Genomic DNA, 18,852 nt, shown 5'->3' with positions numbered 1-18,852 from the left:
TCATAGGAACAGTCCAACTCGAAGTGCCAAGCCAGGTCCAGACTGGATCCAGAAGATTTTTCGTGAGCAGTACCCTTGGACGCCAGGTGGTGGAGTCGATCGGCTCTATGTCAGTAGGTGGCATCAATCGGCTCCACACCAAGTGATGTCACAGTACCTATCTAGGTGCCACCCAGACATGCCGACGTCGGGTCCTTTTCACAACTTTCCAAGCCAGAAGTGTGGAGCCATGAAGAACACAGACCGCTGGTATACAAAACTAGGGACCTGAAAGGGGTCATCCCGGTCCACAGAAATCAGTTAGCAGAGCGGGGTGAAAGAGTGGGTCAGTTAAGGAATCTGCGGATAGATATAGTCTCTACCAGATAAGGTGTTACGGAAGGTAAGTAAGTTAAGTTAGTTATTAATTTGATAGAGACTTCTAGCCACAGATTCCCTACCTTTTGAATAGATACCAGAGCAATACCATCCACCTGAGGAGGGTCTGAGAACTAATTTCAAAAGAAACAAAAATGCGCTGCATGACACAATGGGAAAAGTGATGATGTTGAAAATCTTTATTTGATTATTCAATAATCATAAAATCAAAAACTTAAAACACAAGTACCGAGATAAAAGAAAACTACATTTCACAAACAGATGAAAGTTATAAGAAGCATCTAAAATATATAGTTCATGCAGCTCATATAAAGAATTTTCAGCTTAATTAAAATACAATTTATAGATTTAGTGCTGCATTAAAGTGAAAAGCATTTTTCAAGAAGGACCCAACAGTAGTTATAACAGGTTCAGGAAGCATCTGCAAATGGTAAAATGCTGGTCTATGCTGATAAAACCCCCTGGATCCAAGGATAGGCAACAAGTATCTGCGCCAAGGAAAGTCACAAGTCTAACAGTATGAAATTAAATGTTCCAAAGTCTGTGGTGATCTCCCATCACAGTGGCAAATCAAAAGCCATTTGGGATCATATTGTCCAGGTGTAAAACATAACCTTTATTTAATTACAACCAATCAAAACTAACCAGGTAAGCAAAGATCTCTCCCAGGCGCTTCCAACTAGGCAGAGTTAAGGTTCAGAGCCAATATTGGTTTGGACAATCATGCAAGCTCTCAAAATTGGCTTGTCCAAGACAGCAATCTTCCTCTCCTATGCCGCCTGTTTAAGAAACAGCTTTTTAACCTTTAATCCGTCACTTTTATTTATCAACTGAAGAGCATGGCACAATTCTGGAAATCCCAATAGTACAGCAAGATTTTTAATGTAACCCAGCCATGGAATTTCGTGATCATACTCGCAGTCCAAGCAATCTTTAATCACTTCCCTGTTGAAAGTGGTGTGTTCCCCGCTCCAAACCGTTATCCACAGAAGCAATGGGGCTAGTTTTACAGGATTTTCAACATAAACCAAGTTAAGCTCTTTGTATACAAATAAACTGGGGCTAGCAGGGCCCACGCCAAGTAGTTTCCAACAGAATTGGTCCACCTCCCATTGTGATCTCATACAATTTAGATGACCCCAAATGGCGGCACCATTTGTGAGAACCGGTAAACATTTCACTTTATAAATTTGCAACAATCGAACAACTGGTTTTCTGCCTATCATTGAGAACAGAAAGACAGCACGTCATGCTTGATTAAAACAATGACTTCTATTTGCCATACAGGGAGTGCATTTATTCTGTTGATCAAAGGTGATGCTCAAATAAGAGAAAGAACTCTCCCTTGAAATGACTTTCCCTTTGATGATTATTGGTCTGGTTTTAGAAAGCTGCCTCCCACAGACCATATAATGGGTTTTGGCAATGTTTAAATCAAAATCCATCTTGTCCATAAATTGAACGAAACGGCCCACCAAACCCCTGAGACAGTTCGAAGTACAAGAGAGCAATACCGCATAATCTGCGTAGAAAAGTGATGGAACAAAAAAGGCATATCCTTCCTGTTCATTGCAAAACAATTGTTGAAACCATTTATAGTGGAAATAAAAGAAGTGCCAGGACACAACCTCTCCCCGACACCTCGAGGAAGGCAAAAATGTCTGTGCATTCCCCATCCAGACCGTACCTAACAGAAGCAGCGACATCCATGTTAAGAGCCCATAGGAAATCAATTCATGCCTGTGGCATTCCCAAATCAACCAGCAAGTTCCACAACTTTGACATGTTAACTCCGTCGAAGGCACTACTCAAGTCCATGAATGCTAAAGAGATGGACCCTTAACCCCAACAAATTTCCTTATCAACAGGTTGAGGTGTAAACACTGCTCCAGTGTCCCCATACCCTCTCTAATCCCATACTGAATGGGACTAAGAAGGTTTTTAAATTGGGTCCAATCATTTCCTCTTTTCCGGATTACTCTGTCCGCCACTTTGATTATTGAATTTAAAAAGGGAAATGGGCCTATAGCAACATCGATTCTGTTTAGCTTCTTGAAGACAGATACTATAGTAGCATTTTTCCAAGACCTAGGAATGCCCTCTATGACGGTTGCATTTAAAACGTTTATTAATAAGGGGACGTACAAGGATATGTCCACCTTATAGAGAGGTTCATAGGGACCCGTTTGGGCTCAGGGGCCTTGTTAGAAGGGCTTGCCTGAATGGTAAGGTTTACTTCCTCCAGCCCAAAGGTGATAACTGATAAGAACTTTGGTACAAGCTCAGTACAATCCAATGGTTTCACTGTTCCCACTGACTAAATCATTTTAAAATGTGTCGCACACGGTTCTGGAGTTATGTTAGTACCTTTATCATCAGACAAATTTGGAGACAACTGTTTACCTTTAACTAGCTCGCAAAATCCTTTTGCATCACTAGAATTACAAGTATGTATCAATCGATTCCAAGCTTCCTCTTTCAAGGTTTGCTTCCAACCCCTAGTGGCCGGCCTAAAAGTTGCTCTAGATAGGGAAATATATTTTTGAATATTTAGCCGGGTGTTTAAAACCTCTCTTAATCGCCGAATACCAGCCCTGCATTTATCATCAAACCATCTTTGTTTTCTTGGTTCCTTTGGTACCTGAAAGACCATGCATGATCAGCTTAACGAATAAAAAAAGTCTCCAAAACACCATCTGGGGGAGTATCTACTAGAAGCAATGAATCCATGAACAAACTCAGATTGGTTCCAATAAGAGAGTTTAACAGGACGGGGATATAAATAGCATGCCATTTAATTCTTAGGCCTTAATCTTTGGTGGTCAAAATGGTTAATCCAGGGTTAATTTTACCGCATTCACTGGTAGGTATCATCATATCAACTTTAATGGAATTATGGTCACTGTAGCAGGTGTTTCAAACACCCCCTGCTCATTAAATTTTTTCCACAGACCTCGAGATGAAGACATTATCAATCACTGACTCTTTTCCCCAGCCCACAAACGTTGGTTTTAGATCAAATGGTTGCCTCGCAAAAACCCCTACATCGACGATATCAGTCTGGCCAAGGGCATTAATAAACTTCCTTCCCACCTCTTTCCTCCACTACTGACTGACAAAGAAATGTATCACCTCACACAAAAGGGTCAAGATTAATAGAGTTCTTGCCCAACTTGGCGTTAAACTCCCCTCCCAATAACATGTTAAAACATTTTAGTTTAGAGAAGGATCTAGACTCAAGAATGGACAGCAACTAAAATAGTCTCAATCTGACAGCCAGGGTCATAAACAGACTTATAAAAACTCACCAAAGAAAACTAAAATTACTGGACACCACAAGATCTGCCCCCCCCCCAATGTTTTAAAGGTACAGGAAGGACCCTGAATAGCTTGGATATGCAGATAATGGCGACTAACCCACCCTGTGCTCTCTGTCCTGGAATGGTTTTAGCTGGTACACAAACATTCAATCCCATCCAGGAAAATAAACTTCTGCCTAGGTTTCCTGTAGCATTATCACATCGTACTGTTACAAAATTGAGCCGCTACGGGTCCAATATCTTGGATCGCATACCCACGTTACAGCTAACAAATCTTAATGTGGAATACTGATTTAGACTCCCAATACATGTGGGTAGGTATACTAGCGAGTGCAAATCCTTAGGTAAGTGGGTATGGGTAAGAGCAGGAAGACAATCATTGTCCAAACTAGTCAGGGAAAGAAATCTACTGCAGGTAGGGATACAGGGTTTTTCTACTACTCTTGCAGACAAAGTGTATCCAACCCTGGTACTTAGTTGCAGGTGCCTATTAAAAAAAAAAAAAAAACTATGCCCTCCTACATTGAAAGCTGTGTGTTAAAGCTTTGAAGCAACTGCCTTGCTAATGCAGGGTATTTACAGTTAATCACCACATAATTTCCCCTCAGATGTTTGGAAGCAGAGCCCACCCACCCAACCCTTCTAACAAACAATATGTCATTATGGCAGACTTTGTTTTGAAGCTGGGAGGTGGTCTGTGTTAGGAATTAGTTCTGGAACCCCTGTCATTATGGAAACGTATGGACAGCATGAAGGTGGTAAATTCAGGGCAGGCATAGCTTTAGCATTCTGGATAATTCCCCCTTTCCTCCTAATATGTTCCCTGTATATCCCATTTTCCCGCCCCACACTCAATGCTACGGCTACATCATTGCTATCGGGTATGGAGGAACCAGTGTTATATTGCAGTCAATTGAGAGGGAACAAAGAGGTAGACTGCAATATCTTTGAGCAGGTTTTGCCCCACAACTATATGGTTTCCCAAAGCAGCTTGTTGGGCTATATTAGCAGGAGAATGACCCTTAACTGTAACCAATTTCTTCAGTAGATTTGAAACCGCTGTCTCCAAGCAGTTTAACCACCAGAGGGGCAACACACTGAGCTATGACGGGTTTAATTTTATCCAAAATAACGTCCAAGTTTAATGATGCCCCATCCTTAGCACCTTCCTTCGCCCAGGTGAATCCTCAAATTTCGAGTAAGAGGACTCCCTGCAGCAGGTCGCTTATTAGCTTTCTTTTTGCTGAAGGGGCGATATCGCTACAATTTAAAGCGTTTGTTTCTAGTGATCTCTGTTGAACCACATCAGTGAGCGCTTGCAGATAAGATGTAATAGCTGGTCCGGGGCGGTCTCTCCCTGGTGGTATTCTTAACTCAGTGGGCACGAAAGGGTAAGGGCCTTAAACCCCCCAATCTAGGGATTGCAGTCGCTCTACAAGGTACATTTATTTTGTTGTAGCTTCCCTCACGCGGGCTAGGTAAGAGTCCAATATATTCTCATTAGGAGGCTAACTAACATTATCCTTGTCCGCATGCAACTTCTGCCTGCCAATGTTCTTGACAGTGTTATACCAGAAGGATTAAGCTTGTGTGATATCAAATATAAATGAATCAGGACATCAGTGTCCTTTTCCCCAGACCGGGAACCCTGAAATTAAACAAGTCTCACCATACAGTCCCTGGGAACAAAGCCAAGAGGGGTGGCCTAGCCCAGCCTTAGACAGAAGCTCCCGGGCATGGGTCCCGCGCCGCAGGATGACCTCAGGTGCTATATAGTGCTACAGTAGCAGGAGGCAGCAGTCCTGTTCCCTTCTACCCTGGCGATACAAACTAGGGCTTAAAGTTCCCAGACCAACGGCAGCAATGTACACAGCGTCCCATGCCGCGGGCTGACCTCAGGTGCTATATGGCAATACCGCGGCGGGAAACGGCAGTCCTGGCCCCTCCTCCTCGTGGCGATGCAAACTGGGGCTTGAATTCCCCAGACCAAGGGCAGCAACCCACAGAGTCCCCTCCCTGCGAACCGGACTGTCCAGACAGTAAGGTTTGGTGAACATGTGCAGTTAAGCCCACGTTCCTGCCTGGCAGATATCCAGGACCTGAATTCCGCATGCTAACACAATTTTCGTAGCTTTAGCTCTGGTGTAATGAGCTCACAAATCTTCAGGAGGTTGCTACTTGGTCAGTGCATAACAGATTTTGATGCAGAGTATGACAAACTAAGAGATGGTTCGCTTCTGCGCCGCCCGGCCTTTCTTCACACCCACATATGCGACAAAGAGTTGATCATCAACCCAGAACTCGTGTACGGTCAAGGTAGAACACCACCACTCTTTTTGGGACCAGGCATTGGAGTCGTTCCTCTTCTTTAGAGGGATGGGGGGTGCACAAAAATTAGGCAGGGTGATTGATTGGCCTACATGAAATGGTGTAAACACTTTTGGTAGAAAAGAGGCCTGTGTGCAAAGCACCAGTTTGTCAGGATATATTGAGAGAGAAGGTGGATTAGATAAGGGCTGCAGCTCACTCACTCGATGGGCAGTAGTAATTGCCACGAGGAAGGCTGTTTTTATAGTGTGAGATGCTTGAAGGGACAATTGTGGAGAGGCTCGAAAGGAGCATACATTTACAAAGTCAAAACTAAATTAAGGTTCCGCGGAGGTATAATGAATGGTGAATGAGGAAAGAGATTAGAAACCTATGTACAATACAGGACTTGAATAAAGAAGGTTGGTCAGTCAACCGCAAAAAGGAAGCAATGGCAGATATGTAGCACTTAAGAATTGCTCAGTCTGGAGCCACAAAAATGAGTTGGGCCCGATCAGTCTTGATCTTCTTGATAACTCTGGGTAGGAGTGGCATGGGCGAAAAGATGTACAGGAGGCCAGAATTCCACGAGTCAAAAAGCGTCTCAGAGCAAGAGCCGCATTGGAAACTCCAGCACGTAAAACTGATGACACAGCGCTTTCTCTGCAGAGGCGAACCGATCTAACCAAGGCTTTCCCCACTGCTGAAAGAGACCTTGCCCCACCTCCGGGTGGAGATGCCATTCACAATCCGCTAGGCATCTTTGGCTGGGTTAGTCTGCTCTGGCATTCAGAGGTCTCAGATGCCCTGCTGTTCCAGCAATGTCCAGTGGTGCAGGTCCGCTCCACAAAGGGTCCAAGAAACCACACTGCCCGCTTTGTTGCTGTACCATATGGCAGTTGTGTTGTCCATGAACACCTGCACTAGCCTGCCCTTGATGGAGGGTAGAAAGGCTTTCAGTGTCGGGTTACACAGAGCTCCAGCAAATTAATGTAGAGTTCCAATTCCACTGGAGACCAGTCTTCTGAACTCCACCTCTCCCAGATGGCCACCCCACCCCAGAAGTGATGCATCTGCCACTACTGTGAGATCTGGTTGTGGGAAGGGAGAGAGGTCTGCCTCTAAACCAGTCGCGGTTCGTTAACCGCCACTGCAGATCTTTTACAGCACCCTACGAGATATGGATCACGTCAGAGAGATTCTCCTGATGCTGCACCCACTGGAACTGTAGGTTCCATTGCAGAGCCCACATATGCCATCTGGCATGTGGCACCAGCAGGATTAGGGCTCAAAAAAATCATTAAAATGTTACCAGACCTGCAGGTCTAGTAACTTGAAAAATCAACTCGACCCAACTGTAATGTACTTGATCTCTGTCTCTGAAAGACAAGATAAAAAGATTTAAAGGAATCTTTATTGCTCACTTTATGAGCAATAAAGAGGTCTTTAAATCTTATCTTGTCACTTTTGCTCTGCTTTCCGAGACAGAGGTCAAAAGTCAGTTTGTCTTCCTACTCACCAAAAAGGGCGAGTAGGCCCTAAAAATAGCTCATCCTGATTAAACCTGGCTCGCCATAGCGAGCAGATTTTTAGAGCCCCAGGAATACATGCGGCCATGAGTCTCAGCAGCATCAGAGGCAGACTCATTGAAACCCAAGATAGAGGCTGAAACATTGGTATCGTAGTCTGAATATCCTGGACTCTGCGCTTGGGAGGATAAGCCCAAAAGAGCACCATGACCAGAACAGCTCTGATAAAAAGGGAGCATCCGAGAGGGAGTCAGGTGTGACTTTAGCACGTTGATAGCGAATCCCAGCAATTGCAGAATGTTTTCAGTAGTCTGGAGGTGAGGTGGGAGACAACTGCCTGGGGTGAATCTGCCTTTAGCAGACCGTCATCAAGATAAAGGAAGACTGGAGCCCCTGATCTCCGCAGATAAGCTGCAACCACCGCTATCACCTTGGTGAACACCCGAGTGAAGCTTGTAAGGCCAAAAGGGAGTACAGTGAAATGAAAATACTCATGGGCTACCGTAAACCGCAGATAGCACTGGTGGGCAGGTAGGACGGGAATATGAAAATAGGCATCCTGCAAGTCCAACCCTACCATCTAGTCTCCTGTGTCCAGGACAGACAAGACCCGAGCCAATGTGAGCATTTTGATTTTCCCCTTCTTGAGGAAGAGATTTAGGGCTCACAGATCTAGAATAGGAATCCACAAAGTAGCAGGATAAGCAATCACAGCCTACTTCTGGCACCAGAACACTCTCTATGGCTCCCTTGGCGAAGAGAACCCCCTCACGAAGAAGGGACAGATGATCCTTTGTCAGCCAGTATTAAGAAGGTGATATGGGGGAGGGGAGGGTGTCTTGAAGGGTAGGGAGTAGCCCCTTCAGACAAACTGCAAGCCCACCTGTCCAATATTGTGGGCTGGCAGTGGGGCAGGTGATGGTGAACCTGCCGCCCATTGGGTGCCCATGGTGGTAAAAGAGCAGACTAGGAGGGTTTAGAGGTTGGGGGCGCGGGTCCACAGCGAGGCCCAATGACCTGTCTGTAGCCCGAGAGTCCTTGAAATGCTCGAGTGCCGAATCTGCCTGGTCTCCTAAGAGCCGGATGCCATCGAAGAGCACGTCCGCAAGCTAAGTTTGGAGATCCCCCTTAACAGCAACAACAAAGAATCCGCGGGTCTCTAAGACAAAGAAAGGCATATGCAGATAGGTCAGTAGGACAACCCCACAGGACATCACAAAAGAGGGGAACTCTTAATTAAGAAGAAGGAATCCCATCAGCCACCTAGATGGCAAACTTCATCATTTGGGATCGCCTCATGGTAGCAACTCAGTGCCACCAGAGAGCCACCACTCCTTGCTGGTATTTTAGGAGGGGCTCATGAGTATTTCAAATGAAATCCAAGGTTAAATAACCACAAAGTGATGAAGCATAAAAATACAGTGGTGAAGGTATGTGATGCAGTGTATGGATAAAGTGCATTAAAATTAACTACCAGGAGAAGTAAAAGTTTGAGTATCTCGTGGTGTCAAAAAGATTAAAAACGCAGTAACAGCGCGATCTGAATAGATGTGCGAGTGCGCTAGTGGAGGAAACAGACCAACATCTGGAGTTGTATCCAGGCCACTGCCTCTACCCAGTTCCTCACATCAGTCCCTATTTTTTTATTCCTCATATTCCAAAGGGTCCAGCAGCCCCTGCCAGTCTTTTCCGAGTCCAAGCTCATGGGAATAGGGCTAAGGCTCTGATCTGGAAGGAAAAACTCCTGCCTGAGTCGGGCAACGCCCCTCCAGCATTGGGACCAGCACCAGAGAAGGTCGAGGTAGTACGATCACACTGGTCCGAATCAAGGAATGGATACTTGGGCCCGGATGCACGGAACCAGATGGGGGCTCCCCTAGCCCCGCAGGGCCCGAAGGCTTGTCGGAAGGGTCGGGCCACCGGAATAGAAGATGTATTGCCTCATAAAACTCCTTCAGGTGGGCAGGGGTCGCTCAGGCTCTCGGGTAGGTGTGGAGTCGGTCCAGGCACAGGTCGAGGCGGCACCGGAAGCTTGGGCAAAGGGCATGGAGCATTGTATGGGGTTTGAACGCCCGATAGGTAACATGGATGTCACCAAAAACATTTCAAGACATGGGAGGACAAGGGATCCAACTGGAACCACTTGGGGACCAGAGGGGCACACAATGCTGTATTTCCATTGTATTGAGCGAAGGGTTCATGCATTTTTGTTTCAATGTATATGATTTTGATGACTTACATGGGGGAACGATTTCATACATTGTTATGTTTTCGTCTGGCCCAGTACTGTGGTGTTGTATATGGATGTCACGCTGAGAGCACTATTAACATTTATCTAAAACTTAAAACAAAGTTTTCCACCCAAAAATAAAAAAGGATCTTAAAATCACTCAACACAGACCAATGCATGGTCTAATTTAATAATGCATTCCTTTAATTATCTAAGTAGGGATTTCCCTCAAATTGTCAAGGTACTGCCCTAGCCAGGCAACTAGGTCAGATTTTAAAATCAGTGTTAACTGCATACCATTTGCATGATGATATAACAAGAGCAAGCGCCAGCCTTACAATGACAAATAATAAAAACAGCACCAATGGAATATGCAGTGTAGATATCCAGGTATGCTGTTGCCTCGAGTCTTACCGTATTCAGAGTTTTTCGTTTGTATAATCAAACCATAAGCAAGGATATTATGGATGGTGCAATCACAACTTAACTCCCAAAGATAATACTAGCTGATCAGAAACAACGTATAGAAGTCTTGTGAAACACACAGACATGCTTCCCCTAATGCTTAGGACAGTACACAATCAACATAAGCAGCCTTAGTTGCTGAACACACTAACCTGTACTTACTTCTAGATGAAATTCTGATTCCTTGCTGAACTGCGGCAGGGTTCAAAACTGCTTCTTCCTTGGCAACCTAGGTAGAACATATCTTGCTAGATTAGATGATATTCATTTTCATAATCCACAATATGTTGAAGTGGCAGGATTTTGAAATTTAGACATAAAAATGTAAGATCAATAAATTAGGCATGATTTCCCTTACATATGCTTGCACAGAATGACTAAAACATTTGACGTTTTCTGAAACTTCACAATTTTTCTACCATTGTATATTATACAACGTATCACAATTTTCTCATTGTAGACTGAACTTTGTGTGGATTTAATGAAGGTGTATGCAACTATTCAAAGATCTCAGTAGAGCAACATCCACAATTGCTGACAATATTAGTGTGGAAATAGGAGAAGGAAGGAATCTAAAGCAAGCTTTGCATTTGGTTATGCAAAGTTTACAAACAACAAAAGATGTCCGTCACCTGCAAAGACCCCAGAGGTTCTGTATTCTTTCATCATCAACCTCTGTATGGTGTAGTTTGGTTCTCTACTTACATGTAAGAGCAGCAAAACAACAAACAAGATACAGTAGAAACAGGAGTCAATGACTTGAAACTTGACAGCTTCAAACCACAACTTTCAATGAATGCCAACCTAGTAAATTGGATTCACCTTGGACACAAACTTCATCCTCAAGGAACACACTGACAAAATACAAACACTGTCTGGTACCAGTTCTCCCTTCTAAAGTAAGTAAAACCATATATTCCAGAACGCAACTTCAGAACTACTGTTCAAGCCATCATACTTTCGCATGTGGATGGTGGTAACACCATGCTGCTCTATGGCCTCCAGGACTCCAAACAGGCACCCCTAAAGAGCATCCTACTTACTGCAGCATGTCTCGTCCATATCCTAAAGAAATATGACAACATCACACCAATCCTGATAGAACTCCCCTTGACAGTCTACACTATCTTGAAAACCACCTGCAACACTTACAAGGCCATTTACAAGGCCATCATAACTAGCACTCCCTGCAGACAAGTTCATCCTCTCCGTTGATTTAGCACATCTGCAGCGAGGGCAGAATCAGACTTCAGACTAATAAGTGTAAAAGAGAGAAAAAAAAGGCACCAGGCTTTCCCTGTTATGCACCCAGGATTTTAAACAAAATCCATCAGGACTGCCCCCAATTTAGGAAAGAATTGTACATGCACATTCTGAAAGTAAATAACACCACAAAGCTTCAAAAGTCTACAAACCAGCTACCTCTACTACCACTCGTTGACTGGACTCTTGTCTTTGACCCAGTGCCGTGGCGATAAAACGAGGAAAGAGCCTCCCCTAGGACGGATAGTGTTCTCAGTTCCACACTCACGACACAGGCTATTGGGAAGACCGAAGCCCGCACAGAAACGGGAACTACCCTGCGAGAACCCAGAAGAGATGCCTGGATGGCGATTCAGTCTCACAAGGGAAGCCAGACCTGTGCGCTCGTGACAGTCGGGCGGTCTCAGAGGTCGGACAGACTCCGGAGGGGGTTGGCGGGTCTCCAACTGCCTGAGGGATCCAACGCAGTGCAGTTTAGAGATCGGCGTCTCAGCCGGGGGGTCTCCAAGATGGCGACATAGCCTGCTCGACCCGTTTTTGCAGCGGAGACGAGACGAGCTCCCTGACCTGGCCACTGAAACGATGCAGAGCTGATGGGACCCCTGAGAGAACGGGCCACCAGAGAGAGGGGTAAAGGCCTGGGAGGTCCTGCTGAACGACCCGGTACTCCAGCAGTAGTGGGAGTCTGACTGAGTAAACCAATGTAAGTGTGGCCTGGACTGCGATAAGAAAATAAAGACGCATTCTGCGGCAAAACTCTGGGACAGAAGGCAGTCCGGCGCAGACCAGGGAGATAGCAGATCTCATAAGATTTAAGTGTGGGGGCGGCCTCCTCTGAAAATAGACCATGGCACTTGCAGTAGACCCCGTAGGGAAAACCCTGTATGAACGCGGCCTGGCGAGAAGAGTGGCCCTGAGAGAGCTGCACCCTGCGACTGGGCTCATTGACAAAAGAAAACTGGAGCAGAGCTACATGGCGAGCCAAAATTGGAACAACTGCTCATCTGAAGTTGGGATGTGCGGGCGGCACCTTCCATAACCAAATTGTGGCTTAAGTGGAGGATTGGAACCCAGAGAAGGGACACAACGCAGTGAGAGTGTCCCTACTAAAGTCAGCGAGGTGCCGGCGGGGGTGCGGTTGCACAGTGAGGATACCCTACCTGTGGGACCATATGCGGGCCCTGACCGGACTCTGTGACCATAACAGGTGGCAGTGGACGTTTCTCGAAAAGGCCCCCGGGCAACATACATGTTATATGTGGCCCCCAAATGCCTCTGAAATAGAGAGAGACAAGGGAACATACTCCAAACGGGAACCATTACTAATCGTTAAAGTGGGGTCCTGATGACACTGGAGCCAGAACTTTCTTGGTGGGGCCGTTAAAGGAGACGCCCGGTGGAAGTGCCTTCTTAACACTGGATATTCACACCTCAGCAAGAAGGTCACTTTCAGAGGTCAGGGCTTCAAGACAACCAAGGGTGACAGCACTGTAAAGAGGACTGTCAACAGTCAAGGCACTAGAGTGACAAGGGGTTGTCACTCCCGGAGAAAATAGTCCTGTTAAGATTGTCACCTCTGAGGGGACTAAACGAGAACACACGTGTGGCGCCTCTAGGAGGGAGCAGCCCTACATCCAGTCTCACCTCTGGCTTTCTGTTTTCCTCGCGCCAGGTTATTTACAAATACTAATTAATTATGTATGAACACAAGGATTTCCTCACCTCCCACAGAACAAGATCCTTACGGTGTCCAAGTTCAACTCACTGCTCTGTCAGTGGGGCTCCTCAGGTGACTGCCTGTTTCGGTCTATAGCCCAACTTACTGCCAGAGGTTCTCTCACGGCGCCGTCTCTTTGTGTCTCCCTCTTGTTTACCCAGGATGCCCCAGTCATTAGAACTCATATGCTCTCACTGACTGTTTTTTTTTCCTGCTTGTTGGATCTTGCTGTGGCAGTTTGCCCTTGTGGTTTCTGCTGCCCCCATCTGTGTCTCTTGGTCCGGTCTCTTGCTGTTTCAGGGTATCTATTTTTGGCTGTCTATTGTAGTGTCTGGGTATTTCCCACAGACAGTATTGCACTCTTGAATTTTTGCACAGGTTATCTCTTGCTGTCCCTCCTGCACAGCCTTTGTATCTCTGCGGCTGCTAGCTCTCCGTGCTTCACCCCTATATGTCTCTCCGCCTCGTGTATCTTTGCATAGTTGGGAGGCACCACCGACATGGATATGGACAGGACTGGATATACCACTGGGGCCTCGAAGATATCTGGAGAGCACAACATCAGGGAGACAGTGAATATTAAGTCTTTTTATCGAGCCAAGTACACACTAGACTTGACACCTTTCTTACAACAGCCCTTAGCAGTTCTAAAGCATACTGAATATTTGGGGCGCACCTTATCAGACCAAAGCTCTTTGCTGTTGACCCACCAACCTTTGGGGAGTCGGCCACAGATTCCCTCTTGGAGACTAAACCCGTTGGCGCCGGAGGATGTCCCCTATCGGTCTGTGGTACTGTAAAAATCGGAACCGTGTAGGTGGCATGGTCCCACCATGCCAAGTTTGGTATCAGCGAACCGCAAATGAGCAGCGCGATATGTATGAGTGTTTTCGTCACGTTTCACTGATGAATTCACCGTGCATACGATGCCACATATCGTACCCTTTGGGTTCCATTTTAGTACAGTAGCCATTTTGTGGTTGCCCTCACATAGGCTGCGCACTAAGGCCATGCCTAGGCCTAAAGGACACGTACACCTTCTGTGACTTCTCTCTGACCTGTGCAAGCCGACTCCGCTGCCCGAGGTCAATCCTGTCCGGCCGGTTCCTTTCCCGCGGCCTAATGTGATTAGCATCAGGGCTCGACCCATCATAAAGCCCCTGTTCGCACACGATCCCCGACTGAGCTGTTTTCACACCTGACTGTTTCCTACTTTACGGCTTGTTTTACGAGCAGGAGGTGCCCGTTTTATTGGGGTCTGCAGTTATCTGATGAGGGTTCTGAGCCTCGCTGGGTACAATGACTGCATGCTTAATGAACTGACATGTGGGATTGTCATTATGGCTCTGCTGTTCCTTTGAAACTAAAATATGTGAATGACCACTTGTAAAACAGGGGTGGTGTTGCCCCCAAAGCGTAATTGTGTATATAAGTAAAGACTGGTTTTTGGTTCAGGAGCAGTCTCCTGAGAACATACATCGTGTTGTACTTCTCGGATATCTGTGATTGGTCTGCAGCCAATAAAGACGTTCTTTGATTTCACCTAGAAGACTCTGTGTTTCTGTGGGTCTGAAACAGGAAGAATCCGAAGTCTTAGGGTGTGTTCCCCTGCACCGCTGGGTTCTAAAAACCCGGTACTTCAGTTGGCGCCCAACTCGGGGCGATTTCAGTGGTACAGGTCCAAGCCAGAGGTTCGTGAGGAGCTTCGTGTGGAAATTCTGGAGGAAGGCCGCCACTTCATCGACCCCTGCATGTCGACGTGGTCCGAAAGTCTTTTCTGCGAGGTTCTCCGCGTCCCGACGGCTACGCAGGACTGCTGCCCTGATTAATCGCCCTGTTTTGGACCCTTGACGATTTGGTAGAGCGAAACAATTGAGTGTCTTCTGGTGAAGTCATCGATACCTCAGTTAAGTATAAGTGGAGCGTCTCCCAGTTTGTTTGGTATCCTTCGGGATTTTGGTATCCTTCGGGATCGCTTTGATTTGGGTCTTGCAAGTGCCAAAGCCAGAGGACTCGTGTATTCACGAGACTATCGTATTCGATAATCCTTTGAAGTTTGAAACTAGACTAGTGAGCAAAGATGCCTGGTTCTAGTATATTTGGAAATGTGTTTTGTTTTGGTTGTACAAGGGACTCCCGATTGGAGGATTCGTGTCCGGTTCCTCCAATTGGAACTCCAACTTATGAGCTTTATGTGAAACATGGCGTGGGCCCCATTACGTATAATGAAGTGTGGGTCCGATACACCAGAAAGGATGGTGTTTTAAAATGGCCCCAAAATGGTAGTTTCGACACAGAGATCCTAGATAACCTAGAAGTTAAATTGTTCAAGAAGAAAGCCCGGCCGGCGAGGTTTGATTCCTTCCGCCTATAGCAAAAGGAAGCCAAACAAAAAGAAATTAAATTAGCAAAGAGAAATAAAAGAGAGAGAGGAATGTCGATAATGCAAGCAGCTTTGCAGTTTAAGGATAATGAGGAGGACCGTATGAATGAGCAGTTGCACAGGCAACGCAAACTAGTCATTGATAAATGTTGAAGGGGTGGCAAAACTGGGTAACAAGATGAGTCGAAAGAGAAAGATTCCCTAATGTCCCATTTGCTAAGTTCGCCACCCCCTTATGCGCAAAATGCTACAGCACCTCCACAGCTCGTAAATGTGCAGCCTCCAGCTAATGCGCAGCAAGCTTTCCCGCAGCCACCAGCTCCTCCTCAGCCGGCTCCTGTCCTGGTAGCACAGCCTTCCCAAGGGCCGCCGATTTTGCAACCTACCACTTCTGCGCCCCTTGCGACTTTCCCTAGCGCATCAGCAGCCTCTCTTGGTGCCCTGCCTGCTGCTACCCCTGTATCTGTATCTGCACCCATTTTCCTTCCCTCTGTTTTTCCCCCGGTTCTTGTCTCGACTTCTCCTTCTGCAAGACAACGACTAGCTAGTGCAGTCACAAGTCTTATCTCACCCCTCTTTGGGTCGTCTACTACGACCCCTGGTCCTCAGCGTAAGCAGTTACGTAGTCAAATACCTGGTTCTAGAGAGAAAGAAGAACTGGACCGCATGGCACGTAGATGGATTGTTTATCCTTCTAGGTATGATGTAGAATCTGTTAATGTTTTTCATCAGTGGGAAGCGCCACAACAGCGGTACGTTTTTGAGAAAATGTGTGAAATTCTATGTGAGGAATTGGAGGATAATGATGTAGACTCCAGTCCGCAGGAATTGTGTCAAGTGCGATTTGAATTTGGAAAAGGTACGATTGTGGGTTCTGATGTTGAGAAAGCCGTTGCGACACTGCTGTCGTCTTTCAGGAATGGGGATTGTCAGCAATCGTTGTTTGGACAGGAATTCCCTAAAGGGAAACAGGTAAAAGCGCGACAATATCCGATGCGTGAGGTTCCTCCAGTTTGGAGAACTGGTGATGCGAATGCTGTTCCACCTGTTCTGCCACATTTTCAGCGTGTTTGGGTACATGTTCCCTGGAAACGATCTGAAGTATTATCCCTTAAACAGACATTGCCTGACCCCCGTAAGAACCCTGCAGGATATTATAAGGAGTTATCGCAGACTGCAGAATCGTGTGTCATGAACCTGGCAGACATAGATATGTTGTTCGGAAATGTTGTTCCACAGCCTTTGTGGGGATTGATTCGCAATGCAGATCATGCTGCAGAATTAGGTGACACATGGGCTAATATCCTTAATGCGGACAATAGACAGGTCGGTGGTGCCAAGCCTGAGCCCGTGGTAGCAGAACTCCCTGGTAGAATAATTAATTATATGAAAACTTTAATGCCCGCAATACGTGTAAATTGGGATAAATTATCCGCGTGCAAACAGAAGAAAGATGAAACAGTGTCCGATTTCTTCACTAGGTTTGAAGAAACATTTATAGACCACAGTGGTCAGGACATGAGTACAGAAGGTGGCCAACGGTTATTTGTTGATACATTTGTGCATAATTTGCTTCCAGAGTTGTGTAAGAAATTAAAAGATTCGGAGAGTTCTTGGGCCGTTTCCTCTTCAGCGCAAATACTGGCTACTGCACAGTATTATGAAAATAGGGAGAAAGATGAGAAGGATAGAACAGATAAGAAAACGAAAGAGTTGAAAACGAAGGTTCTTTTACAGCAGGCTTATCCGCCACGTGCAGGTCAGAATAATTATAGGCAAACCCAGGGTTTCTATCAGCAACCCCAACAGTTCCAGAATAATAAGCAAATGTATGGGTATTATCAACCACGTGTCCCTATCGGTCCCAATCAATGTTCATATTGCAAGGAGGAGGGTCACTTTAAAAATAATTGTCTTAGATTGTTGCAACGCACAAATAATGCTTATGGCGCAAGAGGTAGAGGTGGCCAGCAAGCCCCAAGAGGTAGAGGGCGTGGAAATGTTCCCCAGAACGCGCGACCTCTTCCGCCTCAAATTACGATGAATAGTTTTGATCAGCAAGCCAATGCGACTGGCAAGACAGCACAGTACTATAATAATGACTACTATGCAGAAGATGATAATACGGAAGGGAATGATTACTAGGACAGCCGTAGACAGAGAGAGGGAGTTGTTTCAGTGCCAGTGGACCAGAGCGGACCGTATGTTAAGGTGAATACAGCGGGTATAACAGAGCCCTTTCTGCTGGACATTGGTGCTGCAAAGAGTTCTATTATGCGCTCCAAACTCCCTGGCGCGCCTTTGTCTGGCGAAATGAATGTTTCCGTAGGTTTTTCTGGCGCCACGGTTAGGAACCCGATCTCAAGTCCTATGGCCCTTTCTGTTGGACCTTGTGAGCTGAAAGCACCCCTCATCCCGACGACAGGATGTAATGAAAACTTGTTAGGATTGGACCTGTTGAAGAGATTACATGCGACATTATATTGTTCTCCCTCAGGAGTACAACTTACGCTGGGTAAGGAAGTGATTTCTCCCATGTATTTGTCAAAGACTGAACTACCAGCTGAATTGTCGTCTCTTCCTGATGCCCTGTGGGCCACTGGCCCTAATGATGTGGGCCTTTTGGAAATACCGCCGTATGTTGTCACTTTGAAAGCCAATGTTAAATTGCCCCGCATTCCCCAGTACAAGAGCTCTAAGGAAGGTGAAAAAGCGTTGTTAGCAATTATCTATGATTTAATTGAGAAGGATGTCATTGAAGAGACAAGAGGCAACGTTTGCAATAGTCCGGTTCTGCCTGTTTTGAAACGTACTGACCCTTCGCAGCCACCTGTTTACAGATTTGTGATTGACCTTAGAGAGGTCAATAAGGTAGTTGTGCCACAGTTTCCAGTGGTCCCTGATATAACCGCCTTGTTAACTATGATCCCAGCTTCCGCTGCTTGGTTTTCAGTAATTGATTTAAAGAATGCTTTCTTTAGTATCCCAATTGCAGAGGAGAGCAGGGATATTTTTGGCTTTTGTTTAGGAGGTCGAAGTTTCCGTTTTAAACGTGCTCCACAGGGCTACTGTGAAAGCCCATCAATATACAGTCAGGCTTTAAAAGCACAGCTTGATACCCTTGTTTTACCTAAGGGTGCTACCCTTATCCAGTATGTTGACGATTTACTAATCGCCGCAGATACTGAGGAGATTTGTAAACAAGCGACATCATCATTGTTGCGTCATTTGTCTACCTTCCATCACAAAGTGTCTCTCTC

At 45.9% G+C, this 18,852-nt stretch overlaps 1 protein-coding gene across 6 annotated transcripts in view; it reads right to left on the bottom strand.

Annotated features, from left to right (window-relative positions):
- Window positions 1-18,852, bottom strand: part of CEPT1 (choline/ethanolamine phosphotransferase 1) — a 475,568-nt gene that overhangs the window by 399,015 nt on the left and 57,701 nt on the right. For 2 of the 6 annotated variants that reach the window (XM_085600157.1, XM_085600148.1), the window contains exon 2: window positions 10,392-10,458. The exons of 2 other annotated variants lie outside the window; for them this stretch is intronic. The gene's annotated coding sequence lies outside the window, so the exon portion shown is untranslated. Of the gene's footprint in view, window positions 1-10,381; window positions 10,459-18,852 lie in introns of all 6 variants that reach the window. 2 more of the 6 variants (XM_085600166.1, XM_085600161.1) reach the window with 1 other exon arrangement.

This window comes from Triturus cristatus, chromosome 1_2 (assembly GCF_964204655.1).
Source record: "Triturus cristatus chromosome 1_2, aTriCri1.1, whole genome shotgun sequence".
In the NCBI taxonomy this organism is placed as follows: Eukaryota; Metazoa; Chordata; class Amphibia; order Caudata; family Salamandridae; genus Triturus; species Triturus cristatus.
The sequence above is the reverse complement of the archived record's forward strand: the minus strand, read 5'-3'. Positions and strand labels throughout refer to the sequence as shown.